This window comes from Archocentrus centrarchus, chromosome 9 (genome assembly GCF_007364275.1).
Source record: "Archocentrus centrarchus isolate MPI-CPG fArcCen1 chromosome 9, fArcCen1, whole genome shotgun sequence".
NCBI lineage: Eukaryota > Metazoa > Chordata > Actinopteri > Cichliformes > Cichlidae > Archocentrus > Archocentrus centrarchus.
Genome location: NC_044354.1, coordinates 16,608,111 through 16,622,710, shown reverse-complemented (window position 1 = coordinate 16,622,710; position 14,600 = coordinate 16,608,111).

Genomic DNA, 14,600 nt, shown 5'->3' with positions numbered 1-14,600 from the left:
TAAAAGCACGCTTTACAGAAATGCAAAAAAAACCAGTCTACAGACTTTGTTTACATTTATAATATTCCTCTGGGATGACACTGAAAAAAATAAAATAAAGATACGGCAAGGGCATAGTAAATTTTGGTTTATAGAAACAAAATGGCTGCCATTCTTCACCACACATTCAAGCTGAAAAAAGAAAAAAGATAAATGACGCAGATTCTCTATGTGCGCCATCTGAATGTCTCTCCTCTGCTGCTTCTACCTTTGCTCTCCACAGGAACAGCAGCAGCGGTACTGTGTGAGTGTGTGTATATGTGTTATGTAAGTGTGTATTGGGTTGAAGGCGATCTTTCTCTGCTATCATCTCTGAAAACTGGCAAGCTCAGTTGTCCCCCAGATCAACAAAGCCCCAGTCACACATTACTGTACATGCTGATTCTGTAAAGCCAGACTCATGAAGACATATCAGAGAGCCCAAAGACACAAATGGGATTTTATTTTTTATTTATTTAAAAGAAATGTGGGTTGTATTTTTTCTGGCCTGTAATTTTTTCAAATGTCCTATTCAATTAGATAACAGTGTTTCAGCTTTGAATGGCAGAGGTGTAAGTGTGTTAATACTGCACAACCACACTGTGATTTAAATGCTTATCGAATGTACATAAAAACATGAACAAGAAAGTCTTGTAATGCTTGTTAAATTAATTTCTATGAGCAATTCACAGTGAAATGCTGCAGCTTTCTTATTGAAGGACAACACACCTGTCAGCCCGGCTATAGAGGATTTCTTTTTCTTTTTCAAAAAATTTATGTAATTCACATCATAATGGAGACACGTTATCCTGTGACTGCTGAAATTACAGAATATGAAGTTACTTTAAACCCTCTTCAACACTAGTTTCCACCATTGCTGGATTAGCATCCTGAAATTTTACACACTTTTTTGCTGCACTGGCCAAAGCTAAAAGCCCTGTGACATTATTCATCGTCCTTACCCAATAATATAATTAGCAATTAATTTCATTAAAAGACCAGAATTTACTGCCATCATGTCAAATATTCATTGTGATCCTCAGATATACCTGCTGAGGTGTGGAGTCACATGGAGACATTTTCTGCCCAGTTTCTCTCTCTCTCTCTCGCTCTCTCTCTCTCTCTCTCCCTCTCACACACACACACACACACACACACACGCGCGCGCGCACCCACACACACACACACATACACACACACACACAAACAAAGCCCTTTATACCGTCTTCCACACCAACACTCCTCTTGGGGCCAATACTCCAATACTGTGCTCCAAAGCCCTTTAGAGGGGCAGCAAGCCGGAAAATGACCCCATGCTGTCCCCGCTCGTCTCAGCCCCGCCTGGTTACGCCCGTTTCCCAGGGACCCGCTGAGGGTCCAACGCCCCTAGGCCTCCCTCTCACGCCACACTACCTCCCAGGGCCAAACGTTAATGGTGTGGGGGTTGGGGGGGCTAGTCAATGGACAATGGCTGCCAGGAAACGTGGGAAAGAAATGTCACAAGGCTCTCTGACAACCAAGGTTCGACCCCCTGACCTCAGGGGCTGGTCCCACTGGGCCTCTTTATGTAAACAGAGGGTCTCCAAAGAAAAGAAAACCCTACGCTAATCAGATTCATAACCCGTGTGAGAAAATGTATAGAAGCCAAGGCGTGATGGACTTAAGTCTTAACTGGTAGCTGCTTATTCACTAAAGTGTAGAAATTATTATGTGCACAATTTTCTCGCATCACATTTGAATTTACAAACTGCTGCTGAAAAAGTTTATACTTTGCTGCAATCACCGGATCAATATTCTTTACATGTAACACTGGAGATACACTGTAGTCTTTAACTGGGGTCACTGGAGTCATTAACAGGCTGAGGACAAAAAAATCTCAGAGAGTCGGCTGTTTGAACTCCCCATCGCCTTGTAAACAGTCCTGGTCATTTAACCTTTGACCTTTCTACAGAGACTTCTCAATCCATCCACTGCCTCTCTCCATATGGTCAAAGAAGGTCAAGTGAGGGTACGGCCAGCCGCACTGTGCCCTCTCAGGGTTTTGTTTTGAAAGGGCCGGAGTTACTGGGTGGACACCAGCAAAGTGGTTACTGTGTAACAGTAGGGGAGAAATTGCTGTGCAGTGGGGGTTAAATAGAGAGTGAAAAACTCAGACCCCCTTGCAAAGTGTTGCTGGTGAGAAAAATCTTTTGGTTTGTTATGCCACAAAGTTCCCACCATTTAAATTATTTTAAGGGCTATTTTTATCGGTTTGAATAAAATGTTTCATATTGCTCCAACTGTAGGATATTAGAATTAAATTCATATTTTGGCTTTAAAAATGGTCAAATATTAGGCTTAAGCTCTCATGTTAGAGCAAGATGTTAATTATTCAAAAACCCACCTTACATTAACATCTTACTGAGTAATTCCTTTAAATGACTATCAGTACCTCTTGAGTACCCAGTAAACTAGTCCTTGTGTTTTCTTTTTCACGGGTCACATAATTATAGTGATGGGCAGTGAGGCAGCTGGTCATCCTATTTACAGACAATGGGCCTAATCTGTTTGCTCAAGGCCTTGACATGGTTCTATTGATGACCACATTGGTGCAAGAGCACATGTGCAGGTCAGACCACTATGGTCACTAGAGGTCAGAGTTTGCAAACCAGACACTATGACCTCATTCCCAGGAGAGTCCTGCCAATGAACTCCCAGGCTAGTTAATGGACATCACTGAAGACTTAAACCAGTCAAGTGAAGGAGTAATGACCCTTACTGGCAATTTCCATTCAACAATTAGGAGCAAAAAAAGCAAAAGAAGAAAGCAGTGGTGATATCAAATAGTCAAGAGGTTGTAACCATAGATGCACTTGTATGCATTAGTGCTCTGCACACCTGTATCATAACAGCACTTGCCCTTGAGCAAGCTTAATGACAGCTGGAACTGCCAGCAACCTTCGTGCACTGTGATGTTACAGTACAAGCAAATGCACCGGGTCTTGCAGCAAGGAAATCACTTAAAGCACTGAATCCCCAGTCCAGGACCAGTTAACATAAAGCACTATGATGGAAACTGGAAGCAGTTTGGCAAGAGGGCAAACATTTGCACTGTGTGTCATTAACAGTGCAGAGTAACTGTGAGTGGGAAACAATAATTAACTCTCTAGATAGGGTCTTTAGAGGGACAGCCTTTGAGGATTGTCTTTTTCCACCAATGATCTCAAGGTTAACTGTTCTGCATGGAAATACGAGGCCTGGGGTGCAGCATTTCCTGACCACAAGCTACATTCAGAATTAACATGTTATTATGTGTTTTGCATCCATATGCACATTTTTCACAGTAGTTCTTATTTTAATTAGCATTGAGTCGGTCGGGTTGTGTTATCCATCAAATGCATTTACTAAAACTTCCTGTGTAACAGCTGCTGCTGGTCTTTTCCACCTCATTCCCGCCTTGCCCTTATCTCAGCCACCACAGTCAGCAGCACCACCATGACAGCATGCAAACCCAGAACCTACACAGCTTATGAGCATAGATGAGATACTGCATTGTCCCACATCTCCCTTTAACCCCCATGATCATAAATCTGCCTGCATGGCCTGTGATCGTTTATGAGCACTTTACATGAAGATCACTCTCACAAACAACGCCCTTCAGTGAGTAATGAAAGCCAAGCACCAATACTGAAGATCAATGTCAGGTTACGGGATTCAAGAAAGGGACTGTTTGTATGCATATGATCCCGTATGTGAGGAGGCTCTCCAAGAGATCTTGCTAAAGTACACAGGACTGTGAGACACAGCATGTTGACACAGGGTGACTGAGAACAAAAAAATGTTTCTTTAAACTTCTTCCAGGCCAGCCAAAAAAAAAAAAGGACAAAGAAAGAAATGATTACCAGTTTCCATAAACCAGGACATGCCTTGAGCCTGTAGCTGAGGTTAAGGGTTAAATGGCAGGGTCACACGGTCATGACTCACTGTCTAGGGACTTCTGAGATCAGTGAAAGGCTGTTGAGGATGTGGATGGATTAATGAGTACAAGTATCACAGGTTGATTGTATCTGTTGCAGAAATTAATACCACTACCCTGTTTTTAGCCCAAAAAATAAATAAATAAATAAATAAACCCAAATTGGTAAATGCATGCAACATTACAAAGGTATGGAAAATAAACTTTTTGATTTGTGCTGAAAATCTTATTTTATGCTGACATAAAAGGTCATTTTTACATTGAAAAGTCATCTAAAATTCATTTTAAATTTAGCCACAAAATATGCTTACTGTATACTTATTCCATTTTTTTCTGCTTCCTTAAAATCTTGACTGCCTGACTTTGACCCACTCTGACCTGGCTCAGCCCTGGCTGTGCCTAGGCAGGTAAGGGTTCAGATAAGCACCCAGCTCTCTGGCCTAGGCCACAGATTAAGCCTTGTCTCCCCTTTGCCCACTTTCATCTATGGCCAGCTGTCCAGCCAAGCATACCCTGTGCCTCCTCACCCTGATTTCTCTTATCCTCTTCCTCCAACAGCTTCTGCTTTCCCTCTCATGTGCGGGGGACCAAGAGTGGCATGCAGGGACAAACTTGAGACCTTACAAAAAAAAAAAAAAAAAGGAGAAGAAAAACAGGAGGGGAAGGACATTGAGGGGTGGGGATGGTGAGGAAGAAAAAGGCGAGGAGAAAAAGAGAAATGCACATTGTACTTTTCAAATGGATGGGAAATGATTCGCTAGGATTTGCTGACAATTATACGGTGGGGTTTAATCAATTCGGACCATTCACAGCGTGGAGAGGGCTGATCCCCCAGTACAAAGGCACAGACCGTGGGAGGGCGGTACCTAGGAAAGCGCCGGCCTGGTGTAAGTAACATGAGGCAACACTCCCCTCCCCACACATTGCACCGCAGCATATGGCTCCTCTCTGAACTTATTAGCTGGCGGATTAAGGCCAATCGCAGAGACCAAAGGGCCTCTGGCTGCCTCTGTTGCACCCTCCCTCTCCCCTCTTCACCCCCAGGAATGAGGCTGACTGACAAGGGGCATTGTGCTAGGCACCTAGATCGCCCCACCTCTCACTTACCCTGTCATACGGTGCAGTTTGATGAGGTTATTTGGTAGCGAGAACGGGCTCTAACCATAAACCTTAAAGTCATAGAACACACTGTTCATAGACTTATATGACTTATACGGATCCCAGCAGCTACTTTCAAACATGTCTACATCATAATATTTCATAAAATCATTTTACCTTTTTCCCTTGGCCAATATGTAATACTACCTGTAAATTAGCAAGCTGCTCGGCTATGGAGTGGATTAAAAGCACCTGAATGTGAACACACAGATTAGCCCTGTAGATATGAAGTCTAATTAGCATCTCATTGCAACTCGACATGCAAGCTCAACATGAGTGCAGACATGCTGAGAGAAAAGGCTCCATTGGACAGGGGTTGATTATAGGTCCATTATGCACAAAGTACTTAGTGATGGGCTGAGAGCAGGAATTAAGAGCTTGATGGCTACTGTGAAGGGACCTGGGTGAAGTACAGGGGTGTTAGCAGTCAACAGGGTCTTGGGTCTACAGGAGGCCAAGACTGGGGGAGGCTATACAGTAGTCTCTGGTCTTCCTGAGTATTCATGGAGAGAGATTTGACAGGAGAAGAGCCCCCTATTTAAGCCCTCATTTGATCTGAAAAGTGGCAGGTGATCTTCTGCCTCTTTTTTGTGTAAGACCACAGGGGTCTGCCAGCCCCTTGTGACTTGTCTTACCTGGCGCCCTGCAAGACACCTTATTTAGAGAGGAAGAGAGAGGCTAATTCAGTCCTGGATATCCACCCATTGCACAGCTCCACCTGGCCACAGGGTCACGGGTCAGCTCTGCATTGAGACAGCAGGGATGCTAGAGGCCTGCTTTACTAATCCCCTCACATACTGGGAGGTGTTGAAGGACCCAAAGGTTAGAAAGAGAGTAGAGAAGCCATCTTCCTGGTTCATTTAGACAGGATTAGAGGGCCAACAGGGGTTGGTCTTCAGGAGCGAGGCCCCTCGTTTGGAGATCATGAAGGCATTTCTGAGAAAAGCAGAAGAAGGCCCAGCTTTGGTTTGCCCTCCCTGCTGAGACCACCTGTAACCTATGACCTCACAGAGATATCCACAACAAATGCTGACAAGTGTGACACCAGTGAGTATATTGGAGATCTAGAGCTGACAATATGCAAAACATTTTATCGTGGAAAAACTCTTCTCCGTTTTATGGTTCTCTCTATACAGTACGAGGGTTTGTTTGCTTGCTTGCTTTCTCATTAGACAAAAGCCAGGCAATTGATCTTAGATGTGAGGGGAAGTCGTGCTTTTTTTCTGTATAATCATTCAATATTCCTTATGGAGTAGGGTTGGGGTGGGGGACTGCACCTTCTTTACATATAAAGCAAGAGGCTCTGCTTTTTCCTATGATGCTGCAAAGAAAGTCTCTGTAAAAAGAAAACTACATAGGCCCAAACGGGTATCCTAATACTCAAATCTTTTCTCCCTCGATCTTCAAAATGTGCCCACCTCAGCCCAATCAACGCTTCCGCACTTTGTATCTCACCATTTCTGGCACTCTAGCACCTCTGAGAACACCCCAGAAGCCTGGACTCCCTCATCAAAAGCTCTTCTCACAACAAATTTAACCATAGTGCCGGTGAGAAAAAAAATACATTTTAACTGTAAATGTATTCAAAGCTAAACAAATACACTAAGAGGGATGGATATTGGATGCACATTGAGACAAAAAATATATATATATATAAAATTTCAATCATCACTAGAAAGCACACACACATAACTGCATGTGTTCACATTTTATTGCCTTCCTTTAGTGAATAACAATCAAATCAGATAACACTTAATGACCCTATCAATGATAGCCACATTAAATGCTTGTAATGCTCAAGAGCAGCTAGCAGAGGCTATTAGATAACCATAGTGATAAAACCTGCAATAGTATGCAATGTAAGGCCAGCTGTTAGCATTTTAGATTAGCTCCGTGCTGAACCTTTGGGTTCATTTGGCTGCATTTGTGTCCATTATCAACTGAATAAGCAGATCGGGCTGGCAGGGATCCATTTTTCTCCACACACCATAGCTCTCTATCTTTGTCTGAGCTCACTCAAATCAGGTTAGCCAGTCAAATCAGGTTAGCTCCTCTTTAGCATCAAACGCACTTCTAATTCAAAGCATCACTTCATCGACACCAGCCGTGTTGTCATGCCAGAGACAGAGTCTCAGTGCCTCTGCACTGATCCACATCCACCAGGGTCAGACAGGCTAGGATACCGAGCCAATCTGTCTGAGTGTGTGCGTGTGTTTGTGTGTGTGTGTGTGTGTGCGTGTGTGTGAGGAGCAGGAGTTGGACTACGAGATATTTTAGGGTTGGATGAGAAGAGTTACTGACAATCTGGCAGTCCTTCACAATGACATGTGTGTTTGATGGTACGCACAGCCCATCATCGGACTCCGTGACCCAGTGCTGTCACAGGGGGTCGAGTGTGTGACAACGTGCTTCTGTTTGTGCTGTGGAGGACTACAGTTTGTTAAGGGTGGGTTGGTGGGGGTAAGGACAAGGGTGGGGGTTGAAGCTGAGGACAGGGGTTGTGTCGAGACTGCCAGTCTTGTGGTTATTGTAGGACCTGGTAATACACCCGCTATAGCGTTTTATCTTAACTCCACACTGATTATCAGATTTATCCTGAAAAACAAATAAATCAGAGCAATAAAATAATGTATCTGTATATTAAAATAACTTTCTTCTTTTGGACAGCACAGACCTTTCAGTTACTCATGCTTAGTTTTATTCATTTGTGACAGACAACAAATTCTGACAAAGTGATACGCCAGGTGAAAGAAAGTCTCCGAGTTAGAAGTTTAGATTTCTTTTTACGTGCCTGAGGCCACGTCTCATGTAAAACTAAATAAGTCTCAGTATAGTCTGAATATAAAGTTGCAGATCTTAGTCTGAGCTGCAAAGACTTTAACTAACAAGAATGAGAGCAAAAGTCCTAACATAGTGTGCCATGTGCATTGTCACAATGTTGGAGATATTTGTTATTGCATAATTCTTAATTCCATTAGAAAATTTTACTAATGTCTAATTAATGTCTTTTTTAAGTGCCGTTCTTTTGATTTGGCTGTGGCAAAACTGTACGCATGGCCTAACGATTGCTCATGAAAATAACTCAGTTGCATGTTGTTCTGACTCATATACATGCCGGGAGGTGGAGTCAGGTAGTGTGATTGCGTGAGGCTAATAACAGTAGAGTGGGAGGAAGAGGTGCACAGAGAAGTTAAAAAGGCTATAAGGCTTACAGCGGGTGTAGGCGTACGTCTGGGTCTAAATGTGCGTGTGTGTTTGCCTGAGCCCACAGTGTAAGTGTAGGCACCATGTGATACAGTAACCCTGCACTGATAAATGTGTGGGATGTGAGGATCGTTGTGAAGCCCCAAAGCCAAACTGTCCAGGACCCTCACAGTAGCCTGAGGGCCTCCTCAGTGCCTTCCTCTACCTGTCTGTCTCTATTTTCTGCTTTCCTGCTGCTCAGAGACTCCAGGAATGTCTGTGATTTATTTTCTGGTAGTTTCAAGTCTTTGAATGCATTTTTTTAAATGAAATTCCACAAATTAACATGCAGTTATTTGAAAACATTTTTTTTTTTAAAATAGCCCAGACTGAAAATATTAATGAATGAATATTACTTCTTACTTTAGAATTTGATTGATTAAACATTTGATTCATTCAACAACTTGCTAAAAGTATTCTCTTAAACTGCACATCTATAACTATTTTTAACAAAAACCAAGCTCAAACACTAAAACAACTATCAAAAAAAAACATATTCACCTCTTCCAGCCATTGCTACATTATTTTGCTGCCACATGCATCATTAACAGAAACCCTAATTTCATGAAACGCCCTTCCGTGTTGGAACTGTGAATGAGCTGCGCTGCTACAAGACAAAACGAAGCCTTTATGACAATCACTCTGCTGCAACACTGTAATAACTCAGATGCATCGACAAATAGACATTACAAAATCTGTGAAATATACATGACACAGACGCTTTATAAATGTAATTTTTTTTTTTTTTTTTGCATTTGAGCAGATGAGTGGTGCAGTACACATATCTGGAATCAAATAAAGATTGTGTGAGGGAAGGAAGAGAGTGGTGCAGAATCAGTGTGTGACGGAGCTGAGCAGCAGAGAGAATAAGGTGGTTTTGATCAGGAGTTTCTCTGGGATAATTGTCAGGATCTGCTGTTTGGAAGATGACTGACAAAAGGGAAAATATGACAGTGGAATTTGTTAAGGAAGCATGAAAATGTGTCAAACATCCGTCAAACAAAGAAATGCAATATTTATGGGTTCTTGAAGACCCCCCCCCACCCACCCACCCCTTTTCTAGATGCACACACACGCATATTGTCAAAGCCTTCTCAGCGTCTTCTCCACAAATCATTTCCCATGTCGTCATGCGCCTCACTAATGTTCCCTCGTAAAAGGATTAACATGCAAAAAAGGCTGTTTACATAACAATGACAAAGCGTGAGTGTTTAAAAATCGTCAGTCCTAAACCTGATTATGATAAGCATGTGAAAGTTCTAACAGGCCAAAGACATATTTGGGATACAATTTTATTCTTTTACGACTTGTTTTGTTGTTTTATTAAAGAAGTACAATCACAATTTAACACACACTGATCACTTTAACTAAGGTTGAGCACTTTTTAAAAAAACCTGCTCGATACTTTATAATACAATTTTTAAAAACAGATTTTCTACACTATTAAAGGTGTATGTAATCCCAATTTGCATTTAATAGATTTCAAGCTAAAGAAAAGTTTTTTCTTCCCCTCCTTGTACAGTACTAACATGTATATATATATATATATATATATATATATATATATATATATATATATATATATATATATATATATATATATATACACACACACACACACACACACACACACACACAAGCAAAACTGCACTTCTATAGACAAGAAAGAAAGAAAGAAAAAGTTTTGTTGTCTTTTCTTAGAAAGCCCGTTGATTAATTACAACTATCAGTCTGAAGACCTCCTGGTATGGTTAGACAACCTCTCCTCCCTAACCCTTCTCTCTTTTTCTCTAACACACACTGGCACACACACACACACACACTCACACCTACTAAGAAAACAAAACCCCACTAATCATTTGAAGCCTGTGCTTTGTAGGTGGGGCCCAGTCATTATCAGGCCGCAGCAGTGCGGGTTTTTGTTGGTTTTAGTTTTGCATCCTCAATCAATCGCTAACAGGAAGAGCTTTAATCAGGGTTTTAATGCAGCAGTACAAGAGGTGGGCTGGCCCATTGTCTGGGTCTGAAAGGCTGATCAGAGGGGAGTCCTCTCACGTTTCTTTACATTCACCTGCTGGGCCCTATTGGGTCTCTTTCTGAAAGAAAGGGACAAGGGAAATGAATAAAGAACACGGGCAAAGTGTGGGTCTGCTGAACCAGCCTATGGGTTAATCAAGGAGCTCCTTGTCATCTCCACAGAGTCTCACAGTTCTGGCGGTTAAGCTCTCCCCTTCTCTTTCGTATGCCAATTCAAACACACTGAGGAGCTGGGCTGGGATGAACAACAGTGGCCCTAACACAAGCATGAGCTAATGGTACTCCGAAATGAATGTATGAAGTGGTGGTGGTGGGGGTGCTGATGAAGGAGGAGGACAGAGAGAGAAAACTTTATGAGTTGCACAGAAACACAATTTTGAGAGACTGAATATATGAGAAAAAGAATGAAATGAAATCTAAAATAGATTCAAAAATATTGTACAGCAGGAAGATGTGTTTTTCTGAGAGTTATTCTGTTAAAAACAAACAGTGCAAACACTCTGAGCAGCTCCGCTCAGGCTGCAGTAGAGGCTTTGTAAATCATCTGTACATTCAGTTTGTAAAATACACTGGAAAAGCAAAGCAGAACTGATACTTCAGTATGAACCAATATTGGAATATTTCGTACATTTTGTGGTATTCAGATTTTGCTTTGTATTTGAAGCACTTTGGTAAGTATTGCTTATACCCCCCCCCCCCCCCCCCCAACGGAAAGAAAAGTCAGCACATTCAGCAAAACCTGCAAAGGTGACATAATTTTAGACTCTGGATTTCTATGAAAAATAATTAGAGAAGAGTTTTATCATGAAATTGTTCTTTGCAAAGGTGCAGCGGGGCCACCATTTGCTAGGCTTAAAGGTCTATTAAATGATGCTCTTACCCCATCTAGTGAAAAGAAAGAGTAACTCACATCATTAAAAAAGAAAAGCTTTTGTGACTTTATGTGTGAGTGCTTGTGTGTTTGAGGTTTTCTTTTAAATGACACCAGGAACACAATTAAAATGAGATGCAGATGTATCAACATTAGTGAAAATGTGATGGAAATAACTGATGTGTTTGGAAATGAAGGAAAAATGAACAAATGCATATGGGCATACTATTTCTAGTGCTCATTATATTAATTTTAAAGTTTACTTCCACTCAATAGTCCTCATACAAAGACCACAAGAGGGCATTATTTAATCAGGGTGTTATGGCACTGTTTACTACACATTACACTGAAATGGTATTGGTACAGCTACAATGCTGTTCAGATAAACAGTTGAAAGAATGAGGACTGTATCTATAAATATCTTTTCTAAAACATATTATTATTATTATTATTATTATTATTATTATTATTATTATTATTATTATTATTATTGCATTTCAAAAATACCAAAAAAAATCTAAATCATAGGAGAACCAAATTATAAAAACCTAATTACCTTTAATGTTTGTTTGTTTGTTTTTTTAATTGGTATAATGTCCATTATTACTTGTTTGTCGTAATCAGATTTAACTGAGCAAAGATCTAAATCTTTATTGATTATCATCAATACGTTTTCTGTAAAAGTTCCACCCAACATTTATGACGTTTCCCGGATCAAACGCCTGCAATTTGTTCAGCACAGAGAGTGCTTTGGAAATATGCATGTACTTTAAACGTCAGATTTGTCAGAGACAATGTAGACTGGTGACTAATGGTTGATCTACCTGACAGGGCTTTTTGTCGAAGTCCACAGGAAGTCCACAGGAAGGCTTCAGTCCTCTCCAGCTCAGATTGATGCACTTATAAGAATGGTCTCTAACAAAAAGGGTGGTGGCAATTAGGAAAACAAAAGAGGGGAGGGTGCCAGAGATTACAGCAGGAGCACTTCAATGCCGAGCTTTCGCATGTCTATTAGAAGAGCTGCTTCTATTGGTTAATGTTTGTTCAGCCTATAGATTAAAATAAAAGAAAGAATAGAATTATTGTCACAAAAATAAAACATTAAAAAAATTTTGGATTTTTTTAAATTTTTTTTTTTATGATCATTGTACCAAAATTGGTGTTTTTAAAAAACAGGCTTCTTTGTTTTTTTCTGTCAGTAATTGTAGTTTAAGCTGAATTTTAAAGTGACTCATTTAAACAAGTGAATTTGTGCAAAATTCAGTTCAAATCAACGCTGAGTTTAATTAATAACAACTGTGTTTAAACTCACTTGAGCAGGCTCGATCTGAGAAAGAAAAATACAACGTATGCAAATGCGCTTCAGTTTTATTCACTTCCATTTTACAAGCTGCATCTGAAAGCTTATTTAGGCTGATTTGCAGTGTTTAAGGGTTTATTTTGACAGGCCCTCACTGCAGAAGGTCAGCAATTCACCTGTAAGTTGAGAATTTACCCTGCCTAATTTTTGCTGTCCTTCAGGTGCAGTCTGCCAACCTCCTTTGCATTTTAATGCAGACAACCTGATTAATAAATCTTAGAGGGCTTTTTTTCTCTCTCTTCTTTTCTTTTCTTTTTTTTTTTTTTTTTTTGTCTGAAATAAATGGTTTTGGTAGCTAGGCAACTTGACTTGATCAAACATGATTCCCCTCCCCCCAATTTGAGGCTCATAATTCTTCATCTATATTCAGGCACCTCGTTCTTAATTAGATTAAGATGCATAACTCCCCTCTGCAAACTAATTCACACTGATGTACAGCACTCAAGTATGCGCGCGCACACACACACACACACACACACTGCTTTTGTGATGGTACAAACCCATTAAAAATGTGGCTATCAAGGAGAAAGTGTTGATTTGGGGGGGGGGAGCAGCACATTTCGAAGGGAACAAAAAATACATTTTTTCCCCATAAATTTAGCAACAATTATAGGTGTAACAACCAGAATGTACTGACCTGTTCTGAGGGACACTGGAGATTAATTTAGTTGCCATTATTTTATTTCTTGAAATTAAAGAAATTATATAGCTATGATAGAAATAATTTAAAAATAAAACTATAAAAACAAATAATAATAATAATTAATTAAAATCCAAAATATAGCCCAATATTAGATTTTCATGTTCAAATAGAGTAGGACACAGAGAATAGTGCGAAAAGATTGGTCACACATTATTCTACCTGCACAGCATTTCACTCAAATGGCCTGGCTATTTGGACAGGTGAGGACATTGTACATTGATATAAAGGGTCATTTGGAGGACTTGTTGGACCATCGTACAGTAAGGGATTGGATTTTCACCAGAATGACTGCACCTTAACATCACTCTATCTGTCCTCTACATCCCCCTCAAAGCTAAGGTGCTCAGAATGATGGAACGCAGTGTTTTTCACTCCCTGGTGATTTCAATCCCGGCAGCCGTTTACAAATGAGCACAACTGACTTTGTTTTCTAAATAAAGCATTTATATCCAAAATCACTGAGGAAACAAAAAAAAAAAAGAAAGAAAGGAAAACGAAAAGAGAAAAACTGAAACATTTTTGCGCCGTTCACATTTGTCTTCAAGGTAAAGCTAAAATGGGTCATTTAATTTCCTCCAATTCTCAAAGGCGTGACTATGGAGGAAGCAGTTGTGCAGGAAAGCCAAGGACAGTTGGATTTGCTGTAAAGAGCGTACCAGTTGTGCTCTCCCTAGAGCTATGTCTTTGATTGAATACTGAAATGAGTTGAAATGTCACAAATCTCTACCAGTATGCTCGAAATGAAAATTGGCCTTGGGGGGGTTTTAAGGCTCCCATTAAGAGCGTGCTTAACATTCTGTTAAGTGTGGCTGGAGTGCATCAAAAATACAGCATAATTACGTGTCTCCGTGCACTCAAGCAAAATGTCCCTAAAATTCCTCAATGCTGAGCAGGTCTCTGCTAAAATGCAAGGGACCTTAGAATCGGGCCTCAACAAGAATGATATGAGGGAAAAGCCAAAGGGGCAGAAGGGTCCAAATTAAGCCTGCCAGTATGAGGCCAAATTGTCATGTGACTGGCACAAAAAAAAAAAAAAAAAGTGGGTGAATTCAGTTTTCCTTCAGAATTTTCATGATTTAAATTTAAATATAAATATAAATTATATCACATTGAAATTGGAGCATCAAAGAATTTTTGTTATAAATGTTAAATTGCCTGTTATCAACAAATTCCTTCGTAGTCTATATCACAAACACGTGTGGGGACTTTTAAATCAAATTAAAGTATATGATGCCTTTTGCAGGGCCTTGTTTCA